Source organism: Callithrix jacchus, chromosome 13 (genome assembly GCF_049354715.1).
Source record: "Callithrix jacchus isolate 240 chromosome 13, calJac240_pri, whole genome shotgun sequence".
In the NCBI taxonomy this organism is placed as follows: domain Eukaryota; kingdom Metazoa; phylum Chordata; class Mammalia; order Primates; family Cebidae; genus Callithrix; species Callithrix jacchus.
The window spans coordinates 20,930,021-20,946,344 of NC_133514.1; the positions used below are offsets into that span (position 1 = coordinate 20,930,021).

General features: G+C 42.4%; 1 long non-coding RNA gene across 1 annotated transcript in view; it reads right to left on the reverse strand.

Moving 5' to 3' along the window:
- The window catches only part of LOC144578940 (uncharacterized), a 308,082-nt gene that overhangs the window by 207,388 nt on the left and 84,370 nt on the right, over positions 1-16,324 (reverse strand). The window contains exon 4 of the long non-coding RNA XR_013525538.1: positions 7,058-7,116. This is a non-coding gene — a long non-coding RNA (uncharacterized LOC144578940). The remainder of the gene's footprint in view (positions 1-7,057; positions 7,117-16,324) is intronic.

Sequence of the window (16,324 nt, forward strand, 5' to 3'; positions counted from 1 at the left end):
CGGGGGAAAGTCACAGAGAGAAAGCAATAGGTGGTAGCTTCATGCTGTCCAGAGCTGCCTAAGGCTCTGCCCTGATTAAACATGTAATCACCTTTTCAACTAGGGAGGCCTCGACTGGATGCTTAAAAAATATGGGGAGTGAACATGACAGTCATGGAAATATTAAAATCTCAGAATGTTAGAGCTGGAAGAAATGGTATGGATCATCTGAGTTCAGAGAATGCAGATGAAAAATCCCCCAAGAGGTGAGTCACTTCCCCAGTTCTATTAGCCTGTGACTGGTAGCACTGGCACAAGAGCCGGTATCACCTGACAGCCCAGTGCTCCTGTCCACTGCTCAATGATAGCTGACCATAGAGGCAGTGGGAGCAGGTGGAGCAGAAGAGCACAATCAGAGGACAAAAACCTGGTATCTAATTTTATGGAGTGGCTTGATGCAGGCTGGTTTCCGCAAATGTAAAATGTGTAATAAGACCATGCACACAATGCTGTTGAGTGTGCTAAAGAAAATAACAAATAGAAAACAATTAGCATAACATACTTTACATGGTAAATGCAGAATATATATACATTAGCTTCTGTTATGTATTTATAATACTAATGAGCCTGGCCATGCAGTTGGCCACAAAACAACAGACCCATGCCTCTAGGCCTTCATCACTTAGAGAAGAAGTGCTTCTATCATTCCATGAATAAACAGTGTAGAAGCCTTGTAGGAAGGAAGGCTTCTACCCTATTTATAGCCTATCTACTCTATGTATAGACTATTTATGCTATCCACACTGTAGAACAGAGATCCATATGCAGCAGTTACTCAACAAGATCACAGTTCTTCACAGCTAACACCAAGCAGTAACCCAAACTTGGATGTCAGTTCTAGCTCGAAGCCTATAAACTCAAGCATCAAAGGTGAAAATCATCATTCTATGATCAGATGCTGGGAAACCAGAAAAAGCACCTAATTAACAAAGATCACATTGCACTTACCATAGGCCAGGAACTGTTCTAAATGTTTTACATCAATGAAACAATCTAACTTAATTCAGTGAGAAAATGAAAGCAATAAGAAGAGAATGTTCACAAGTTCCTGCTACCCATCTATAAATCTATCTGCATATACCTACACTCCCTTCTCTCCAGTCTCTGTGGATGAGTATCTACGCCCATTTCTTCCCTGTCACTTATATCCCAACCCTTCTTACCTATTAAACCTTTTGTCCAGCAACTCTACTCTCACTCTCCCCTATCAGCCTGAGTCATTTGATATCATCCAAACTAACATCAAAATCTGCTGTGTCACGTCTGTAATCTCAGCACTTTGGGAGGCTGAGGCGGACAGATCACCTGAGGTCGGGAGTTCAAGACCAGCCTGACTGACATGGAGAAACCCCACCTCTACTAAAAATACAAAATTAGCTGGGTGTAGTGGTGCATATGTGTAATTCCAGCTTCTCAGGAGGCTGAGGCAGGAGAATCACTTGAACTGGGAGGCAGAGGTTGCAGTGAGTCAAGATCACACCATTGCACTTCAGCCTGGGCAACAAAAGCAAAACTCTGTCTCAAAAAAAAAAAAAAAATCTGCGTGTTTTTCTCCTACTGAAAACCAAAAAAACAAAAAGTACACATACACACACACACACACACACACACACACACACACACACACAAAACCCTCTCTTGACTCCACTTACCTCCAACTTTCATTTCATTTCTCTCCTTTGAGTAAAATCCCTGAAAGTTCTCTCTACCCACTGTCTCCAATTTCTCTTCTCAATTTACTCCAAGCAATCTCTTACTTCCAGCACTCCACCAAAGCTGCTTGTCAAGGTCACGAGTGACCTCTTCTACTCCAAGGGTCTAGCTTGGCCTTCATCTTACTTGATCTATAAGCAATATTTGATACAGCAGACCAATCTACTTATTTTTATTTATTTATTGAAATGGAGTCTCACTCTGTTGCCCAGGCTTGAGGGTAGTGGTGCGATCTCAGCTCACTGTAATTTCTGCCTCCCAGGTTCAAGCGATTCTCCTGCCCTAGCCTTCTGAGTAGCTGGGATTACAGGCATGCACCACCATATCCAGATCTTTTTTATTATTATTATTTTATTTTTAGTAAAGACAGGGTTTCACCATGTTGGCCAGGCTGGTCTCAAACTCCTAACCTCAAGTGATCTGCCCACCTCGGCCTCCCAAAGCAATCTACTTAAAACACTTTCTTCTCTTGGCTTTCAGGGTATCACACCTGGTTTTCTCCATACCTTGCTGACTTTTCAAATTGGTTTGCTGATTCTACATCATTAACTTCTACATATTGATGATCTGAATAAGTTTTATGGCTTAACTATCATTACTAAGCTAGTGATTTCAAATGTACATATTCATCAACGACCCTTCTCTGACTTTCAGATCCATTTAACTAACAGCCTTACATGTTTACCTTTAACATGTTAAAAAACTAAGATCCAAAAATTTGTGCTCTCATACCCCCATATGATCCATCAGCATCAACACCAAAATACTTACTATACTGTCTAAGGCCCCATTCAAACAAAGCTAATTGAACTAATAAGTGAATCGAGCAAGGGTGCAATATATACAAGCAAAATTCAAAAGTCAATTTTTTTCTGTATGATAGCAATGAGCAAGTAGAAATAAAATTTTTAAAAAGTACTATTTATAGTAGCTCCAAAAAATATGGCATGCATAGGTATAAATTTAACAAAATGTATACAAGCCTTATACACTAAAAACTGCAGAACATTGCTGGCAGAAATATAGAAGGCTTAAATAAATAGAGAGCATACCACTCACATCTGGAGAGATCCAATATTGTTAAAATGTTAATTTCCCCCCAAAATGATCTATGTATTCAATGCAACCTCTATTAAAAGCTGAGAAGAATTTTTGGTAGAAGATAACCACCTCCAAAGAACCAAATAGTAAATCAACTTCCAAAAAGGGGATAAAGTTGAAAAGCTTAAACTGTTTGATTTCAGAACTTGCAATAAAGCAAGAGTAATCAAGACAATGTGATATAGGTGAAAAATTGCGTTATAATGAGTAGAACAGAATAGAGAGTCCAGAAATACAGTTACAAATTTACCATATTTACCATAAGGTACATTGATTTTCAACAAAGCTGACTAGGTAATTCAAAAAGGAAAGGATAGTTTTTTTGGATAGATTATGCTGGTACAACTAGATAACTGCAATGTAAAAAAATTAATTTTCACCCTCAATTCACACATATGCCAAAATTAAGTTGAAATAGATAATAAACTTAAAGGTTAAATCTAAAAATTAAAATTAAATTCTAGAAGAAAACAAAAGAAAATGTTTAGAATTTGAAAATCTTTAAAGTTTAAGCAAAGATTCTTTAGAACACAAAAAGCATTAACTGCAAAAAATTAAATATATTTTACTTCATCAAAATCAAGAACATGTACTCTTTGAAAGATACTATTAGGAAAGAGAAAAGGCGAGTCACAGACTAGGAGAAAATATTCAAGGATGGCATATATATGACAGGGGGCTTATGTCCAGAAAATATTTTTAACATTATTTCAACTCAATAGGACAAAAAAAAATTATTTTAACAAGCAAAAGATTTGAACACTCAACAAAATAAGTTGTATAAATGATCAAAAGCACAGGAAATGATGTTCCACATTAAGGGTCATTTAGATTAATGCAAACTAAGACTACAATAATATATTACTACCCACCCACTGGTATGACTTAAATCTAAAAGACTGCCAACAACAAGGGTTGGTGATGATATGGAACAACTGGAACTCACATACATTGCTGGTGGAGGTGTAAAAAGCTGTGACTGCAGTGGAAAACAGTGACTTTTTTTAAAGTTAAACCAATACTTACCTTGTGGTTTGCAGCGATTCCACAACTAGGTGCAAGAAAAATGAAAAACGTATGTCCACAAAAAAGAAGAATTTCACATTATGATCATAGCAGATTTATTCATAGAAGCCCCAAATTATCAACAACTCAAATGTCTCTCAGTAGTTGAAAGATTAAATAAATTGTGGTATATCCACATAATAGAATCCATGTAATGGCAATAAATAGAAATAAAGTAGCAATACTGAGAACAGCATGAATGAATTTCAAAAGCATTATGCTGAGTGACAGAATACAGACACAGAAGAGTATATACTGTTCCTTTCCATTTATATGAAATCCTAGAAAAAAATGACTAATTACTGATGACAGAAGACATGTCAGTGATTGCTTAGGGCCAGGGATAAACTATAAGTAGGGATACTATTAGGGGATAATAAAAATGTTCTATGTTTTTATTGTGGTGGCGATTACATGGATGTCTACATGTCTACATTTTTTAAAACCTATCAAATGGGTATATTTTATTTTATGAAAATCATAGCTCAATAAAGTTACCCCCTCCCAAAAAAAAAAGCCAAGATGTTTACTATGACCTAAATGTCCCAACACAGTCTGGCCTGACCATTACTTCTCTGATCTCACCTTCCATTATCCTCACTCCTATTATCTTCACCAGCTTCAGATTCCTTTTACCTGCTATTCCCTTTATCTGAAATATTTTTGCTATAGATATTCACCTGGTTGGATCCCTTATGCTCTCTGCTTCTTTGCTCAAAGTATTATTTCTTTCAAGAGGCTTTCTATGACCACATTGTCTCATCTCAAACCCTTCTCTCATGCTTTCTACCACTTTTCCTGCTTTAGTTTTTCTCTTCAGCTCTCACTGCTTTGCAACATACTGATTTAGCCTGGTTATAGTCTGTCTCATCCCATAAAGAATTTAAGAATTTTAATTCAATAATTTATGCTCGATGAGACCATATGTTTTTGTCTGTTTTTCTTCACTGCTATTTCCCTAGAGTCTGAAATGGTATCTAGCCATGGCAGACATGGCCAGCTGTGGCAGAAATAGCCAGCTAGTCCCCAAAGAGTCTCATAAAATGGATATGATACTGTAAGTTCACAGCCAGGGACAGCATTTCCCAGCCCCCTTTCTCCAGGTGTGTTGCAGTCAATAAAAGTGATATGTGTTACTTCTAGGTAAAAGTGGTTAAGATCTAAGTGGGGTATGCCTTCATCACCCTCTCTTTCATCAACGACCAGTTGGAAATGAAAGAGTCTGGGAACTTAGTGGGTGGGGGAGCCACAAGATGGAAGGAGCCTGGATCCCTGAATCACCACGTGGAAGGCACATTGCAGAATAACATTTTATACTTTTATGTGGAGAAAACAATAATTAACTTTGATTTTTCTTAGGTGAGGAAACTCATTTGCCACAGCAGTTATTATTACTCTAATAACTGGCACAGAGTCAGTGCTCAATAAATATGTTTGGAATGAACAAATGGATGTCATTAAAGGACAATATATGTGTCTGTAATAAACATATAATCTGGTATCACACCATGAAACAGCCCATGCCATATTGCATACTAATGATGCACTACTGGCTGATAACTGCACCTGGAAGTACAATTAGCAATTTCATCAATTAGGCTCAGTTTGCTGGAAAATAATCATGTGTGAGCTTAATTAAAACTTTGTGCCTCAGTGACAATTGTTATACCTTGAAAGTATAGCCTGATACTGAAATATAGTGTGAAAATAAAACACAGAATGATGCTTTCCTACATTCACTATTCATGAACACTGTTAGCATAAAACAAAGGCAAAGATACTATTTAAAGCCAGAAAATTAAATATGTGATGAAAATGTATGCAGAATCCCCAATACACACACACGGTAACCATGAGGCATGAGGATGGGAGTGATGTGGGGTCAATTACCCATCATTTAAACACATGCCCTGCAGAGCAATGTACTGGGATCTACAACATTTGAAAGTACTCTTCACCCACCCACCCAGCCCACCCCAACCCAACACATACTGGCAGAGAAGTTACTCTGATTTCTTTATGGACATTAGGTGAAGTTTCAGGACTCTGGGACAGAGACTCTGTATAACAGTCATCAAAGTGATTTTACCACCTATTCATTCCCATTTGAGGAAAAGTTAACCAATGTTCAAATCATATTTGCACCACTCTCAGTCCTCCTTTAATTAAGATTGCTTTCAATTGGGTCTTCTGAAGTTGAAATATTTAGGAGAATCCTGTTCTCACTCCATAACCAAATTCCCTGGGCATGAGAGACCAACTGTTCTGAAGGGGCTAGGGGTCCCAATTCCTGTCTTCTCTGGACAAAAGCCATAGGCCAGTGGCAAGGACCAGCCACCAACTCTTTTACCCTATTTGGGGCACAGAATTTTCTTTATTCTCCCATATAAACACCAAGTAGGAAGTAAGAATAATGTGGACAGAGGGGGATTTCTCCCAGGAATTTTGCACACTTTACATATTCTTTCTCCTTGTTTCATTATATATAAAATATATTCTGGAAAGGACTCTATGAATCTTAATGAGACCAATTTGGATAAAAGAGACAATAATTAGGGTTTGTTGATGCCATATCACTCTTATGAAACAAACAAAAAAATACTAAAAACATAGTAGGTGTCAGGGAATCTACGGGACCATAAATGGTTATTTTTTAGACTCTTCTTTAACAAAAGGAAGTTACATTAGCAAATTTTAAGGTCAGGGACAATACTTCCTTTTTTTCCCCTACTCTCCTGTAGAGCCTAGCACAGTACTGGATACAGTTAATATTGAGCAAATGTATGTGGAGGATGGACCTACATCTATGACTACTTGCGTTAAACTTCAGACAGTAGCTGCCTAATGTCCACAGCTTTGGAGAATTCACCAATTTGTTGGCGATGCCTTGGTGTACATTTTCTCCTAATTATCTTTTTGCTTAATTAAGATGTTTGGCCTTGATCAGAGATGTCAGGGCGTAAATATATTTGTCAGGGCTGCCCCCTGGGGTGAAGTGTGAGATATGGATTCCGGAATACTTGCATGGAATATGAGCAGCATTCATTGGATAACGGCCCATAACAAAGGTACAAAATCATCCTTAGTCAAAAAACTATCCTCTAGGGAAAAAAAAGAGCAATCAAAAGTAACAACTTACCAATTTCTAATCGTCTTGTTAGTCAATGAGTAGTTCACATGTCGCCAAGGTCTCATCACCTTGCAGATAGAAATAAAGTAACAATACCTCAGTAATTTGCAGTTCCTGTTCCTCTTCCCCTATGGAAATTTTAAACCTACCCTCAAAAATTTCCGGAAGCCCGGGATGCAGATTTACTTTTATTCATAAACCTGTGTCTCAGGCACAGTCCCCAAAGAGCACCTCCCATATCCTTCCTCCTCTTGGAGAGAGGCCACTCCCAGAAAAATCATCTAAAACCCTTGTCCCTGCCACAGCTGAGTCCCAAGTTAAGTGACAAAATGGGCCAAGTTCACCTCCCTCTTGCTTCCTGTTTCACTTTGTCCTCTAGTCGCCAAACAGCCTTCAAAATGTCTCCTAAAAATATCCCTGCCTTTTTTTTTCTTCTTGCCCTAACCCTTCTCTTCCTAGGGGCCTTTGGATATTTCCAGAAAGTGGGGAAGGAAACAGAACTTGGGAATCTCAGCTGTGGCAGACAAGATGTTATCTCTCCTTTTCCTTCTTTTCTCTTACAAAATCGTGCCTTTCGTGGGAACATGGATGGAATTAGAGGCTAATATCTTTAGCAAACTAAGGTAGGAACAGGAAAACCAAATACCGCATGTTCTCACTTATAAGTGGGAGCTAAATGACGAGAACGCATGAACAAAAAGAAGGAAATGACAGACACTGGGGTCTACTTGAGGGTGACAGGTGGGAGGAGAGAGGGGAGCAGAAAAGGCAAGTACTGGCTCTTGGGCTTAATACCTGAATGATGAAGTAATTTCTATAACAAACCCTCATGACATAAGTTTGCCTATGTAACAAAATCCTCACATGTACCCCCAAACCTAAAAGTTTAAAAAAACATTTTTCTTCCACTTTCTTCTGATAAAACAAAAGTTCCATGGTTAGTAGAAGGCACGAGAGGTTGAAGCTGGGGAGGAGCACTGAGCCATTTCCCTCCCAATTCTAGGCCCTTCCAGGAGATGCTGATACTGGTGCAAAGAGAACCATCACTGTGAAATGCATGCACCTGCAGACGGTGACATGTAGGTGAAGTTGTGGGAGCAGACCTCACCCCAGCATAACTGACTGGAAAGAGCCACAAGGAAGATGGGCAAGTTTTTACACTCCCCACAACCACGTCTCATCTCATTGGTGTTATTGATATGAAGAGGGAAACACCTGTCCTCTTGGACTGGCGGGCTCTCTCTTATGTCCATTTCAACCATTTGTGACTCAGAAGGCCGGCGAGGCCTCTTCTTCCACTCATTCCTGAGTCTTCCATCTCAGTTCCTCTGGCCTGTGTAATGTTGTTTCCCTTCAACTGTGGTCCTGTCCAATATCTGCCCTCTTCCGCCTCACTTCCTCTTCCTCTTCCCTCTTCCGTGCCTTCTCCACCTCCTGTTCCTCCCACCTTCTTCTTCCCTTTAGGTCCCTTTTCTTGGGAAGCCACTCCTTCCAGCCTTCCCACCATCCTCTGCCATCCCATGGCTCTTGTTCACTCCCTCTGCCCAGAAAGGCTTCATTTCTCTCCATTTCGCTGGTTTCACTAGTGCCATTGAGCCTTTTCTTCTTATTTTCTAGAAACACTCAATAAATCCATAATGCTTCAAATAAATACCAGGTGCTCAACACCCTTTACAGCAAGAATACCCTCTTATGGCTGGACGTCTGGGTAGAATGAAGTGTGCGTTCCTCCCCATCACTCTCCCACCTCCCGCCACCTCTGTTTCAACATTTCAGCTTCTGTTAGATTTCAGCACCTTAAGAGTCTCCCTGCTGCTGCTTCTGCAAATTAAGAGTATAATTTTGAAAGAGAGCCTTCGACCCAGAATGCTAACATGCTGCTAAGGAAACAGTGGTTTGATGAAGTGCTGCTGTGATGGGGGAAGAAGGGTTTGTAAGTAAACACGTGCGTGCACAAATACACACATACGTACTGTGCAAAGCCACGTGCCTGCAGAAATCTAATGGCACCCTAAGCTGGGCTGAGCTCCCAAGTGAGAGGAGACCATCCCTCATCCCTGACACTTGCAGTCCATTAATATCTGCTTATGATCTGTGACAGAAAAGAAAGAATATAAAGAAGAGAATCCCTCTGAGTTTGGATGTGTGAGAATCTCTCCTGTCCCCCAACCTGCACAAGCAAGGAAACACGTAACATTCAAAGTTAGTAAAATGATAGACAGAACAGTATCTAGTGACTTTTTTTTTAGGACCACATTGCTAAGTCATGGCAGTTACAAGAGACTTAGAAGAGGTGCCCGAAATCTCTGTCCAGGGTTCCGTCTTAAGTAGCACACCCTCGAGTGAGGTCAGCTAGTGACTCATTTGTCACTTCTCTACCTTAGCTATTTAGGAACAAGTCGAGGCTGGCTATTAACATCTACAGGAGGGGCTCGACTCCAGAAAATATGATTTTTGGAAAACCACATGGAAGAACAAAAAGATAAACTGACAAAGACTATAAGTGTTTAAAAAAAGGACTCTATTTCATAAAGTGATTCACCATAGAATTCCCATGAGCAACAAACACTTCCATTACATTAAAATATGATCCTATTTGCCAAAATTCTAGCTTTATACAACTTTTTAGGAATATGTTATTACATCAGGAAGTACAGAGCTGCCTAAATAATGTGCAAATAGCATCCCTGGGGGAAGTTCAATCGTAGAACCAAAGTAAATTTTCATCTGTGTTGGTGAAAAGTGCCCCAAAACATATTCAAAGGGTATTAATCCAACCTGGATTGACAGGCTCTTATAAAAAAATAGAAATCTCAAGTGTAAATAACAAAGATGAACTTCCATTTGGGAGTGGAAGGCAGGGACTCTGAGCAGCTAGAACCAGGTCAGCTTGAGTCTCAAGAATACAGCAGCACCAACAAAGCTGTGGAATAATGAAGTCCTACCATGGTGAAGAAGAAGGGTTTCTAGGCATACGTGTGCACATGCACGACCATACATACAGACCATGCAAAGCCAAGTGCCAAGAGGAATTTTCCTATTACTCTTTTTTTTTTTTTTTTGAGATTGAGTCTTGCTCTGTAGCCCAGGCTGCAGGCTGGAGTGCAGTGGTGCAATCTCGGCTCACTGCAACCTCCACCTCCTGGGTCCTGGTTCAAGCAATTCTTCTGCCTCAGCTTCCCGAGTAGCTGGGATTACAGGAATGCACCCAATGCCCAGTTAATTTTTGTATTTTCAGTAGAGACAAGGTTTCACCATGTTGGCCAAGCTGGTCTTGAACTCCTGACCTCATGATCTGCCCACCTTGGCCTCCCAACGTGCTGAGAATACAGGCATGAGCTACCACACCTGGCTTCCTGTTACACTTTAAGCAACATGGGAGACTTCACTATTGGCCAAAAATATGAAAATAGTATTATTTGAGCAACTGCTAATGCCAGGCATTGGGAAAGCGCAGGAACTTTACACATTTTGGCCCCATCTCCCAAAGTGAAATGTTCGTTCCAAGCTGAATTTGTACACCCATCTTCTCTCCCTCTCCAAGAACACGCTTTGTCAAAACAAAGGACTGTGCCAGAGATCCATGATGGACCACAGAGCTATGCCATTCAGGAGCAAGATGAGATGAGTAGTGTTCAAAGCTCCCATGCAGAGCCTGCCTCAACTCTCTGACCCTGATGTGAGTGTAGACAGAGGCCAAAGGGAATTACAGAGCCCTTTCCTCCATGACAGAACTGTGCTGCTCAAGGCTGAAAATCTACATGGCTTCTCTTCTCTTCTCCTGAGGTCCCAAGGCCATGTATAGAGCTTCCTGCAAACATCTGAATGTAGAACTTTTTCTTATAAAAAATAGAAATCTTGGCTGGGCACAGGCTCACACCTGTGATCACAGCATTTTGGGAAGCCTAGGCAGGCAGATCACTTGAGGTCAGGCATTTGAGACCAGCCTGGCCAACATGGTGAAATCCCATCTCTACTGAAAATATAAAAAACTAGCTGGGTGTGGTGGCAGCTGTAATCCCAGCTACTCAGGAGGCTGAGGCAGGAGAATCACTTGAACCCAGGAGGTGGAGGCTGTGCTGAGCTGCAATCCTGTTACTGGACTCCAGCCTGGGTGACAGAGCGAGACTCCATCTCAAAAAAAAAAAAAAAAAAAAAATGGAAAAGGAAATCTCAAGTGCAAATAACAAAGATGAACTTCAGTATCATTTCATCCATTTGGGGGTAGAAGGCAAGAACTCTGAGAGGCAAGAACTAGCAGGAACAAGGTGGTAGTACTTTCCACTGCCTCTCCTGTATCAAGGCAGCCCCTCTTATCCCTGGCATCTCTGCAGTCCCAGCAGATACGGGACAGCACTGACCTGAGATTCTGTGTCTCCTGGACCACCTGCAAGATCTCTCTGCATGGAATGGTGGTACATATGACAGCCAGGGCTCTCCAGTCCACTGCCCTGCCTCCAAAGGGTCGGCCATTGGATTTCATTGTATTTTTTCCTAGCCTTCTTGTGCTGGCACAGCAGCTTCTCCACAATGTGAGTCCAGAAGAAATCTTTTCATTATGACTCACAGCTGTGATCCTCAGGTTAAAAGAAATTACTCATGAAAGGGCAGCCTGGGGTAGAAAGCAGTGGCATCAGAAGAAACCCCAGCTTCCAAGGGAGAAGGAACCTCAAGGATTTATTGACATGAGGGAGATCACAGCTCTGGCTTCAGGCCTGGCTGCTGGCATTTGTGATAGACTTAGGCACTGCCGTTTGGCTTGGAATTATTTTTTAAATCAAGCTAAGAGGTCATAGTGAGGTGTTCTGCTCTGCTGATGATGGTCTTGCTTATGCCTCGGTAAAACTGAGACTGTAAGGAGAATCATTTTTCCTCTCCTCTTCCTTAGCTCTTGTTAGTCTCCTCCTCCCCACTTCTACTCTTTCCACCTTCGTTCTAATCCCATCTTTAAACTTTTTCTTGTCTATTCTTCCCTCTTCTCCTTGTTCCTCCTGGCTGTCACTACTTCTTTGGAGTGGACCCAAGAGAAGAGCAGAGCCATTTTTTGGCCAGAACACCCAGGTGACAGGATCTGTGTACAGCCCTGATCCCAGGCTTGCCTTTTAGCCTCTACTACCCTTCTGGGTACTCAGTTCTGAGAAGAAAGAGCCCAGGCACAAGAGAAAAAAGGAACCATCCTGCATCACTGACATAGTGGTTCTTGATTTTTAGAGTCTTCCCTTCAGCTGCTATACCTTTAAAGCTTCATGACAACCTCAAGCAAAGCAGCAAGGATGTTGATGCATCCATTTCACAGAGGAGCCCACCGATCTCCTTGGAAAATATTCACAGAGCCAGCAGGGCCAGAGACCTCCAGGAGGAGAACCAATATTTATGGTGCTAGTGAGGGAATGTGTTCTCTTTTGGGGTCCACAAGGGGGGCATAGTTTTAAGGACAAGAATTTCCTAGTACCATGCCCATCTCTCTCCATCCATGAGATTTAACAGTTTAGTTTGAATTTCGAGGGTGTGGGAAGAAACTAACAGGCAATCACTCCAGCAGAAGATCTAAGGAACTCCTTTCATTGGCCAGGGGTCTTAGAGAAGGTGGGGGTTCCTCCCAGGTTGAATGTCCCCTTCTTCCACACCCCTTCAGACTCCACATTTGGGTCCCCTTCGACAAACACTCCCTTCGTGGAAGGAAGTGTTCTCTCACTCAGTGTGAGAATTAGCTCTTTCTCTCCTTCTCCTGTTTCTCACTTTAAATAAAATCACTTTCTACAAACACTTCTGAGTCCAGCATTTACTGTGCACTGCACCATGGTCCCCTCTTATTCTTGACAGGGCAGGAGGCCAACCTGGAGAAACATCCTCTCGGGGGAACTGAGGGCACCCTGAACCCCAATATTACATTTTGGCGAGCCAGCCAGGAGAGGGGTACACCAGAAAGGGGGGTACAAGCCAGGAAAGGGGTACAGCCAGGGAAGAAGACTTCAAAATCGTGAGTAAAACCGGCCCCATTCTGTCCTGCCTCTTTAAGAACACCCGAAGAGGCTGCAGTCAGGCAGGGCTGTGGGGAACTGGGGCAGCAGCGCCAAGTCGAGTGGCATGGCCCAGCCTGTCTTAAGTGGCGCGGGCCAGCTGGAATTAAAAGCTCAGTTTCTTACCTCAAAGGTCTCTCTCTCTGCTTTCCCTTTCCTTCTCTATCCTTTGGATATTATGTCTGGGACCGAAACCTGAAGAAGCCTGTGGGGTGGAAAGGGTGAGCACCCCCCCCCCCACTTTCCGCTCATTGCCAGCGGGGAACAGCCCAGCCCTGGGGGCGGAACCCAGCAGCGCAGAGGTCAACCAGAGGAAAACAGCCGGGGTGCGAGGTACAGCCCGAGCCTGCAGGGCCTCGGGGAGCGCGGCAGCCTGGCGCCTGGTTCTGGCAGACCTCTCCAGTGTTCTCCAGTCCCAGGAAGCAAGGTAAAAAGGCTCCCCAGGACGTTCGCCTGCCAGCCGCGGGTCCCTGTATGGGCAGCAGCTTGGGAGTGGCTCAACCTCGCCCATGGTTCGGGCAGGGTCAACATGGTGATGGAAAGCTGCCAGGGGCGGGGAACTCAGGCCATCCCAGCAGCCGCTGCGAACATGGCTTTTAAACTGACGCAGCAAGAGGCTTTTTTCCTCAGCAGGTGCAGCTGAGGGAAAGGAGGTGGCTGATGGCCATCAGCCCTATCAGGCTTTTAGGCAGACCACACCACCTCAGGGTGTAGCATTCTCATTCAAAATACAGCTTAAGGCAGCTTTTTCTGCCTTCCCTCAATTCGAGTGGCCTGCTTGCATAGTTGGTTAAGGTGTAGGGCCTGCAGTTGCGAGTTTGCTGGTTCAAATTCCCAGTGGAGTCAGTTCAGAACTGGTGAACACTTTTGGGGAAATTCAGAAGCTGAAGGCTATGGGACTTTGTGTTTTTCTCTCTCTTTAAATAAAATCACTTTCTACAAACACTTTGAGTCTGGCATTTACTGCGCACTGTGCCGTGGTCCCCTCTCTCATTCTTGAGAGGGCAGGAGGCCAAGAACCTGGAGAAACATCCTCTCAGGGGAGCTGAGGGCACCCTGAACCGCAATATTACACTAGGTCTGGGCTATCAGTGTTGAAACCCTGAAGTCTGAGGTTAGAATGAAGAACTATCAAGATTAGCTACTGCAGCGTCTTCACTTTGCAGGGAAAGAAACTGAGTCTCAGAGAAGGAGAGTGGCTTCAGCAAGGTCACACCTTGGTAGTTTAAGACAAGTCTACGTCAAAAACCAGGTCTCCTGCCTCCTACACCGGGGAGAGGAACGCACAGCATTTTTCTATTTCCTACTACCCTGAAAGCAACGTGAGAGATTCCACTGTTGGCCAACAATAGGAAAATAGTATTATAATTGAGCAACTGCTATTGCCAGGTATTGGGCATGTTCAAGATGGCATTGAGCAGTGGCTCAAATGTGCTGACACTATGTTGTGAGTCTATGTTTTTTATCATTTGTTTCAAGCAGTTGAAGCTCAGAGATGTTAAGTGATTTGTCCAAGATCTCAAAGCTAATGAGTAGAGGCCTGGATTCAACTCCAGTCCTATCTGGCTCTTCAACAATTCTTTCCATCTTCACAGGGTTGGGCAACCCTAACTGCTGTCAATAAAAGGCATATTCCAACAGAATGTTTGCCTCTCAAATCAAACCATCTATCCCTGGGGAGAGCCAGATGCAGTTGCATTTAGAATTCAGGACAAAATGCTCAAAAATGGAGAATGACAGCTTGCTCCAAGCAAGTTTGTCCCTCTGTTGCTAGAACTTTGTTTTTGGCTATCAGGGGAGAAAAACTGGGTGGGGGCAGGATGTATGTCTTCTAGCTGACCTGCTAGTGAAAATGTCTTTTGGGGCTGCATTTTTGATGGTTTTCAGTAATGATTTATGGAATGATGGGAAAGACTATTCTTTTTTCTAATGGATCCTGAGAATTTGGCAAGAATGTCTGCAGTTGTTTCTTCAAATAGGTTTTTCACTCACTGCCTGAGATTCCACACTGTGTCTGCTACTATGGATTGTTTAAGCAACCTGCTTCACCCCCTCTGTCTTGGGAAAGAAAGCCCAAGATAGGGGTGTGAACAGCACTTGTGGAAGCTTCCACTCTGTGCTGGGTCCCTGGAGTAGCCTCCTCAGGGTAGAGCTAGTGAGAGAACCAGTGTCTTCAGAGGCCCAACTGGGAGAACAAATCAAGCTACTGAATAAATATTTATTTGAGAAGCCTTAGAAAAGCTATGAACAGGTAGGGAAGAATAAAAGAAAATCTTTTTGTGCCCTCTGTTCATTTCTCATGCCAATTTTCTCCCCATTTCAGCATACACCAGGATCTCTAGGAAAATTCATTTTCTGGATCCTGTCTTCTGAATCATTTAATTCAGTAGGTTTCCAGGGAGGCCAGAAGCTAGCACTGTTGCAAATATCCCAGTTAATTCTCAGCAGATGTTCAAGGAGCCACAGTTTGAAGACCCACAACCAAGTGCTTCCAGCAGGGCGATGAATTTTACTGTGTCCAGAAACAGGCTGTGTCTTTTCTGTGTCTTTACTGTGTCAAGACACCTAGTTTCCACTCAGCTATGCCACTAGAAGAATTGTCTAAGAATGGTGGGACCTCAGAAATAAAGAGGGATATGATCATTTATGGAGCTAGAAATATTACTGGCAAGCTTAGTTAGGAAGAGGAAGGAATGATTTTTATGTGACAAGTGCTTTACATTTATTATCTTATCCAAGCACACAACAACCCTGTACAATAGATCATGGTTATCAGTGTTTTACTTATAAGTAAAGTATCATAAAAAGAAACTCGGAAGATTGAGAGTTTCACAGCAAGCACAGCTGAACCCGGGAAGGTCCAGCTCTGTGGGGGAGAAGCGTCTGCTGAAGGAAAGCTAAGAAACAGAAAAAACTTCATCACCAACAAGCTGGACATCCACTCAGAGACCCAATCTAAAAGTCAGCAATTACAAAGATGACAGGTGGGTAAATCCACAAAGATGGGAAGAAACCAGCACAAAAAGGCTGAAAACATCCAAAATCAGAATGTCTCTCCTCCTACAGGGGATCGCAGCTCCTAATCAGCAACCGAACAAGGCCTGATGGAGAATGAGTGTGATGAATTGACAGAATCAGGCTTTAGATGGTGGATAATAAGAAATTTCTGTGAGCTAACAGAACATGTTTTAACCCAATGCAAAGAAAATAAGAACCTTGAAAAAGGGTTTGACGAAATGCTAACAAGAATAGACAA